The 7,500-nt window shown below is 39.5% G+C and overlaps 13 non-coding genes across 13 annotated transcripts; all 13 read right to left on the bottom strand.

The window, feature by feature from the left end:
- Nucleotides 1–106: 106 nt before the first annotated feature.
- trnaq-uug (transfer RNA glutamine (anticodon UUG)) lies at nt 107–178 on the bottom strand. Its single transcript has one exon. It is a non-coding gene; the product is annotated as a tRNA-Gln (tRNA).
- Nucleotides 179–775: 597 nt separating this feature from the next.
- Nucleotides 776–847, bottom strand: trnaq-cug (transfer RNA glutamine (anticodon CUG)). Its single transcript has one exon. It is a non-coding gene; the product is annotated as a tRNA-Gln (tRNA).
- A 115-nt stretch (nt 848–962) lies between these two features.
- trnaq-uug (transfer RNA glutamine (anticodon UUG)) lies at nt 963–1,034 on the bottom strand. The gene has a single exon. It is a non-coding gene; the product is annotated as a tRNA-Gln (tRNA).
- Nucleotides 1,035–1,501: 467 nt separating this feature from the next.
- Nucleotides 1,502–1,573, bottom strand: trnaq-cug (transfer RNA glutamine (anticodon CUG)). Its single transcript has one exon. It is a non-coding gene; the product is annotated as a tRNA-Gln (tRNA).
- A 115-nt stretch (nt 1,574–1,688) lies between these two features.
- Nucleotides 1,689–1,760, bottom strand: trnaq-uug (transfer RNA glutamine (anticodon UUG)). Its single transcript has one exon. It is a non-coding gene; the product is annotated as a tRNA-Gln (tRNA).
- Nucleotides 1,761–2,103: 343 nt separating this feature from the next.
- On the bottom strand, nt 2,104–2,175 carry trnaq-uug (transfer RNA glutamine (anticodon UUG)). The gene has a single exon. It is a non-coding gene; the product is annotated as a tRNA-Gln (tRNA).
- A 654-nt stretch (nt 2,176–2,829) lies between these two features.
- On the bottom strand, nt 2,830–2,901 carry trnaq-uug (transfer RNA glutamine (anticodon UUG)). The gene has a single exon. It is a non-coding gene; the product is annotated as a tRNA-Gln (tRNA).
- A 508-nt stretch (nt 2,902–3,409) lies between these two features.
- Nucleotides 3,410–3,481, bottom strand: trnaq-cug (transfer RNA glutamine (anticodon CUG)). Its single transcript has one exon. It is a non-coding gene; the product is annotated as a tRNA-Gln (tRNA).
- Nucleotides 3,482–5,764: 2,283 nt separating this feature from the next.
- Nucleotides 5,765–5,836, bottom strand: trnaq-cug (transfer RNA glutamine (anticodon CUG)). The gene has a single exon. It is a non-coding gene; the product is annotated as a tRNA-Gln (tRNA).
- Nucleotides 5,837–5,951: 115 nt separating this feature from the next.
- On the bottom strand, nt 5,952–6,023 carry trnaq-uug (transfer RNA glutamine (anticodon UUG)). Its single transcript has one exon. It is a non-coding gene; the product is annotated as a tRNA-Gln (tRNA).
- Nucleotides 6,024–6,328: 305 nt separating this feature from the next.
- trnaq-uug (transfer RNA glutamine (anticodon UUG)) lies at nt 6,329–6,400 on the bottom strand. The gene has a single exon. It is a non-coding gene; the product is annotated as a tRNA-Gln (tRNA).
- A 471-nt stretch (nt 6,401–6,871) lies between these two features.
- On the bottom strand, nt 6,872–6,943 carry trnaq-cug (transfer RNA glutamine (anticodon CUG)). Its single transcript has one exon. It is a non-coding gene; the product is annotated as a tRNA-Gln (tRNA).
- A 115-nt stretch (nt 6,944–7,058) lies between these two features.
- On the bottom strand, nt 7,059–7,130 carry trnaq-uug (transfer RNA glutamine (anticodon UUG)). The gene has a single exon. It is a non-coding gene; the product is annotated as a tRNA-Gln (tRNA).
- Nucleotides 7,131–7,500: the final 370 nt, after the last annotated feature.

The raw sequence follows: 7,500 nt of genomic DNA on the forward strand, positions 1-7,500 counted from the left end.
GTAATTATTGTAGGCTTCCGATTTTCCTGTCATTTGTACACCGGATAAACAGCAGATTATGAGATTATTGGTTGGCCATGTGAATAATTCAGCACAAAAAATAGGAAGGTTCTACCGAGATTTGAACTCGGATCACCGGATTCAAAGTCTAGAGTGCTAACCATTACACCATAGAACCATATTCTAAATCCACATGGAAATTGAAAAAAAAAAAATTCTGCGTTTAATTAGCAACAGCGGACTGTCGTTCCTTAACGTGTTGCAAATACTTTCAACTGACAACAATATTTGGACAGCTATATTCTAGTTCCACGAGGCAAATTAATTGACATGGTAGGATCGTCCAAGATTTAAACTCGGATTGTAGGATTCAGAGTCCTGAGTGATAACCTTTACAGCATAGAACCCTGAACTCAATACTCTGTGACGGGTTCAGATTTTACTGTCCTTGGTTCACCGGAAAAACAGATAAAATATTTTCTGGCCAGAAACGGTATCAACTGGGCTACCCTACCATGCATCCACTTGGAAATCCACATATTTCCAACACGAATGATGTGATGAGTGTGAACAAAATATGAAACATTTTCAGTTCTTTGTGGTTGCTGCAAGTTTTCAATTAAAAAACTTACCAGGAACTCATAGTATGCATTTAACGTTGGCTAGCCATTCGTGCGTAACAAGAGTGCTTATTGACTCCCACCCATTTGTTTCTTTCACACACGACTATTTTAAAGTTGACAGAGGAGGAGTGTGTCACTGAAAAATAAAGGTTAGGTCCTACCGAGATTTGAACTCGGATCGCAGGATTCAGAGTCCTGAGTGCTAACCATTACACCATAGAACCCTATATAGAGTAATTATTGTAGACTTCTGATTTTCATGTCATTTGTAAACCAGATAAACAGCAGATTATGAGATTATTGGTTGGCCATGTGAATAATTCAGCACAAAAAATAGTAAGGTTCTACCGAAATTTGAACTCGGATCACTGGATTCAAAGTCCAGAGTGCTAACCATTACACCATAGAACCATATTCTAAATCCACATGGAAATTGAAAAAAAAAAAATCTGTGTTTAATTAGCAACAGTGGACTGTCGTTCCTTCACGTGTTGCAAATACTTTCAACTGACAACAATATTTGGACAGCTATATTCTAGTTCCACGAGGCAAATTAATTGACATGGTAGGATCGTCCAAGATTTAAACTCGGATTGTAGGATTCAGAGTCCTGAGTGATATCCTTTACAGCATAGAACCCTGTACTCAATACTCTGTGACGGGTTCAGATTTTACTGTCCTTGGTTCACCGGAAAAACAGATCAAATATTGTCTGGCCAGAAACGGTATCAACTACCAGGAACTCATAGTATGCATTTACCGTAGGCTAGCCATTCGTGCGTAACAAGAGTGCTTATCGACTCCCACCCACTTGTTTCTTTCAAGCACAACTATTTTAAAGTTGACAAGGGAGGAGTGTGTCACTGCAAAATCAAGGTAGGTCCTACCGAGATTTGAACTCGGATCACAGGATTCAGAGTCCTGAGTGCTAACCATTACACCATAGAACCCTATACAGAGTAATTATTGTAGACTTCCGATTTTCCTGTCATTTGTACACCGGATAAACAGCAGATTATGAGATTATTGTTTGGTCATGTGAATAATTCAGCACAAAAAATAGGAAGGTTCTACCGAGATTTAAACTCGGATCACTGGATTCAAAGTCCAGAGTGCTAACCATTACACCATAGAACCATATTCTAAATCCACATGGAAATTGAAAAAAAAAAATTCTGCGTTTAATTAGCAACAGCGGACTGTCGTTCCTTCACGTGTTGCAAATACTTTCAACTGACAACAATATTTGGACAGCTATATTCTAGTTCCACGAGGCAAATTAATTGACATGGTAGGATCGTCCAAGATTTAAACTCGGATTTTCGGATTCAGAGTCCTGAGTGATAACCTTTACACCATAGAACCCTATACAGAGTAATTATTGTAGACTTCCGATTTTCCTGTCATTTGTACACCGGATAAACAGCAGATTATGAGATTATTGTTTGGTCATGTGAATAATTCAGCACAAAAAATAGGAAGGTTCTACCGAGATTTAAACTCGGATCACTGGATTCAAAGTCCAGAGTGCTAACCATTACACCATAGAACCATATTCTAAATCCACATGGAAATTGAAAAAAAAAAATTCTGCGTTTAATTAGCAACAGCGGACTGTCGTTCCTTCACGTGTTGCAAATACTTTCAACTGACAACAATATTTGGACAGCTATATTCTAGTTCCACGAGGCAAATTAATTGACATGGTAGGATCGTCCAAGATTTAAACTCGGATTTTCGGATTCAGAGTCCTGAGTGATAACCTTTACAGCATAGAACCCTGTACTCAATACTCTGTGACGGGTTCAGATTTTACTGTCCTTGGTTCACCGGAAAAACAGATAAAATATTGTCTGGCCAGAAACGGTATCAACTACCAGGCACTCATAGTATGCATTTACCGTAGGCTAGCCATTCGTGCGTAACAAGAGTGCTTATCGACTCCCACCCACTTGTTTCTTTCACGCAAAACTATTTTAAAGTTGACATGGGAGGAGTGTGTCACTGCAAAATCAAGGTATGTCCTACCGAGATTTGAACTCAGATCGCAGGATTCAGAGTCCTGAGTGCTAACCTTTACACCATAGAACCCTATACAGAGTAATTATTGTAGACTTCCGATTTTCCTGTCATTTGTACACCGGATAAACAGCAGATTATGAGATTATTGTTTGGCCATGTGAATAATTCAGCACAAAAAATAGGAAGGTTCTACCGAGATTTAAACTCGGATCACTGGATTCAAAGTCCAGAGTGCTAACCATTACACCATAGAACCATATTCTAAATCCACATGGAAATTGAAAAAAAAAAATCTGTGTTTAATTAGCAACAGTGGGCTGTCGTTCCTTCACGTGTTGCAAATACTTTCAACTGACAACAATATTTGGACAGCTATATTCTAGTTCCACGAGGCAAATTAATTGACATGGTAGGATCGTCCAAGATTTAAACTCGGATTTTCGGATTCAGAGTCCTGAGTGATAACCTTTACAGCATAGAACCCTGTACTCAATACTCTGTGACGGGTTCAGATTTTACTGTCCTTGGTTCACCGGAAAAACAGATAAAATATTGTCTGGCCAGAAACGGTATCAACTACCAGGCACTCATAGTATGCATTTACCGTAGGATTCAGAGTCCTGAGTGCTAAGTACCAGGCACTCATAGTATGCATTTACCCTAGGCTAGCCATTCGTGCTTATCGACTCCCACCCACTTGTTTCTTTCACGCACAACTATTTTAAAGTTGACAAGGGAGGAGTGTGTCACTGCAAAATCAAGGTAGGTCCTACCGAGATTTGAACTCGGATCGCAGGATTCAGAGTCCTGAGTGCTAACCATTACACCATAGAACCCTATACAGAGTAATTACTGTAGACTTCCGATTTTCATGTCATTTGTACACCGGATAAACAGCAGATTATGAGATTATTGGTTGGCCATGTGAATAATTCAGCACAAAAAATAGGAAGGTTGCATGTAATGAGCATCATCACGCGCACAGTTAACTTTATCAGAGCCAAAGGTTTGAATCACCGCCAGTTCAAGGCATTTCTGACGGAGTTAGAAACGGAGCATGGTGATTTGCCTTATCACACAGAGGTGCGATGGCTAAGCCAGGGAAAGGTGCTTCAAAGATGTTTCGAGCTTCGTGAGGAGATTTGTCTGTTCTTGGACAGCAAAGGGAAAGACACAACACAACTCCGAGACGAAATGTTTCTGTGTGAAATGGCTTTTCTGTGTGACATTACGAGTCATCTGAATGCAATAAACTTGCAGCTGCAGGGTCGGGATCGTGTCATCTCTGATATGTACAGTACAGTGAAGGCATTTAAAACCAAACTGACTCTGTGGGAGACGCAGATGCGGAAAGAAAATTTGAGCCACTTTCCCAGCTGCCAGACCATGAAAGAGAAGCTCTCTACCAGTGCGTTCCCGAGCACACAGTTGGCTGATAAAATAGGTATGCTTGCCGCTGACTTTCGACGCCGATTTGCTGACTTTGAAGCACAAAAAAGCAGGTTGGAACTGCTCGGTAACCCATTTGCTGTTGACGTGGAAAGCTCACCACCAAACCTCCAAATGGAGTTGATTGACCTCCAATGCAATGATGCACTGAGGGCAAAATATGCGGCAGTGGGTGCTGCGGAGTTCGCCCGTTTCCTCCCCGGCACAATGCCCCAGCTGCGCATCCAGGCTGCTCAAACGTTGTCTATGTTTGGCAGCACATACCTGTGTGAACAACTGTTTTCTTTGATGAACCTGAACAAAACATCACACAGAAGTCGACTTACTGCTGAACACCTCCACTCAATTCTGAGGATTTCTTCAGCTCAGAGCCTTACCCCGAACATTGATGAACTTGTGGAAAAGATGGGACACCACCAAGTATCACCCTCAACCTCAAACAAGTGAACATTACTGTGCAATCACATATTTAGAGTTTTTACTCAGTTCAAGTTTAAAAGTTAAAATTTAATATTTGTTTTCACTGCATGTTACTTCTCCTTAAACAAAGTGTTGTTTTTGATTAATAGATTTTTGCACTTTATTTTTTTGTATTTCAATCCAATTATATTTTAAAAATATTTCAGTTGAGTGGATGATAGAAAATTGCTATTATTGTTTTTTCTTTGAAGTAAATTTAGCCCACTTTTGCTAAAATAGAAAATATAGTCTACTGATGGTGCCTTGAATACCGGTTTCTTTCATTTAATGTTCATGTTATGGGGATATTTATATAAAGGAAATTTGTCTTTTGTGTCTGTTGAAAATTAAAGATTACTGACAGAGCCATAAGAAAATATTGCTTTATTTATCTGATCATATTGTAATATATTTGTTAGGTTTTCAGTAGGTTCAATTAGGTTCACTAGACTATATGCGTCATTTAAAAATTTTTCAATGAACATTCGAACAGTCCGGCCCTCGTCTTGTAGCTGATTTTTTTATTTGGCCCTCCGTCCATTTGACTTTGACACCCCTGCTTTACAGCATAGAACCCTGTACTCAATACTCTGTGACGGGTTCACACGGATAAACAGCAGATTATGAGATTATTGGTTGGCCATGTGAATAATTCAGCACAAAAAATAGGAATGTTCTACCGAGATTTGAACTCGGATTACTGGATTTAAAGTCCAGAGTGCTAACCATTACACCATAGAACCATATTCTAAAGCCAAATGGAAATTGAAAAAAAAATAATTCTGCGTTTAATTAGCAACAGCGGACTGTCGTTCCTTCACGTGTTGCAAATACTTTCAACTGCCAACAATATTTGGACAGCTATATTCTAGTTCCACGAGGCAAATTAATTGACATTCTAGGATCGTCCAAGATTTAAACTCGGATTTTCGGATTCAGAGTCCTGAGTGATAACCTTTACAGCATAGAACCCTGTACTCAATACTCTGTGACGTGTTCAGATTTTACTGTCCTTGGTTCACCGGAAAAACAGATCAAATATTGTCTGGCCAGAAACGGTATCAACTACCAGGCACTCATAGTATGCATTTACTGTAGGCTAGCCATTTGTGCGTAACAAGAGTGCTTATCGACTCCCACCCACTTGTTTCTTTCACGCACAACTATTTTAAAGTTGACAAGGGAGGAGTGTGTCACTGCAAAATCAAGGTAGGTCCTACCGAGATTTGAACTCGGATCGCAGGATTCAGAGTCCTGAGTGCTAACCATTACACCATACAACCCTATACAGAGTAATTATTGTAGACTTCCGATTTTCCTGTCATTTGTACACCGGATAAACAGCAGATTATGAGATTATTGTTTGGTCATGTGAATAATTCAGCACAAAAAATAGGAAGGTTCTACCGAGATTTAAACTCGGATCACTGGATTCAAAGTCCAGAGTGCTAACCATTACACCATAGAACCATATTCTAAATCCACATGGAAATTGAAAAAAAAAATATCTGTGTTTAATTAGCAACAGTGGACTGTCGTTCCTTCACGTGTTGCAAATACTTTCAACTGACAACAATATTTGGACAGCTATATTCTAGTTCCACGAGGCAAATTAATTGACATGGTAGGATCGTCCAAGATTTAAAGAGTCCTGAGTGATATCCTTTACAGCATAGAACCCTGTACTCAATACTCTGTGACGGGTTCACACGGATAAACAGCAGATTATGAGATTATTGGTTGGCCATGTGAATAATTCAGCACAAAAAATAGGTAGGTTCTACCGAGATTTGAACTCGGATTACTGGATTCAAAGTCCAGAGTGCTAACCATTACACCATAGAACCATATTCTAAAGCCACATGGAAATTGAAAAAAAAATAATTCTGCGTTTAATTAGCAACAGCGGACTGTCGTTCCTTCACGTGTTGCAAATACTTTCAACTGCCAACAATATTTGGACAGCTATATTCTAGTTCCACGAGGCAAATTAATTGACATTCTAGGATCGTCCAAGATTTAAACTCGGATTTTCGGATTCAGAGTCCTGAGTGATAACCTTTACAGCATAGAACCCTGTACTCAATACTCTGTGACGTGTTCAGATTTTACTGTCCTTGGTTCACCGGAAAAACAGATCAAATATTGTCTGGCCAGAAACGGTATCAACTACCAGGCACTCATAGTATGCATTTACTGTAGGCTAGCCATTCGTGCGTAACAAGAGTGCTTATCGACTCCCACCCACTTGTTTCTTTCACGCACAACTATTTTAAAGTTGACAAGTGTTGACAAGTGTTTCACTGCAAAATCAAGGTAGGTCCTACCGAGATTTGAACTCGGATTGTAGGATTCAGAGTCCTGAGTGCTAACCATTACACCATAGAACCCTATACAGAGTAATTATTGTAGACTTCCGATTTTCCTGTCATTTGTACACCGGATAAACAGCAGATTATGAGATTATTGGTTGGCCATGTGAATAATTCAGCACAAAAAATAGGAAGGTTCTACCGAGATTTGAACTCGGATCACTGGATTCAAAGTCCAGAGTGCTAACCATTACACCATAGAACCATATTCTAAATCGACATGGAAATTGAAAAAAAAAAATTCTGCGTTTAATTAGCAACAGCGGACTGTCGTTCCTTAACGTGTTGCAAATACTTTTAACTGACAACAATATTTGGACAGCTATATTCTAGTTCCACGAGGCAAATTAATTGACATGGTAGGATCGTCCAAGATTTAAACTCGGATTGTAGGATTCAGAGTCCTGAGTGATAACCTTTACAGCATAGAACCCGGTACTCAATACTCTGTGACGGGTTCAGATTTTACTGTCCTTGGTTCACCGGAAAAACAGATAAAATATTTTCTGGCCAGAAACGGTATCAACTGGGCTACCCTACCATGCATCCACTTGGAAATCCACATATTTCCAACA

The sequence above is a fragment of the Oncorhynchus clarkii genome, unplaced genomic scaffold, assembly GCF_045791955.1.
Source record: "Oncorhynchus clarkii lewisi isolate Uvic-CL-2024 unplaced genomic scaffold, UVic_Ocla_1.0 unplaced_contig_5668_pilon_pilon, whole genome shotgun sequence".
NCBI lineage: Eukaryota > Metazoa > Chordata > Actinopteri > Salmoniformes > Salmonidae > Oncorhynchus > Oncorhynchus clarkii.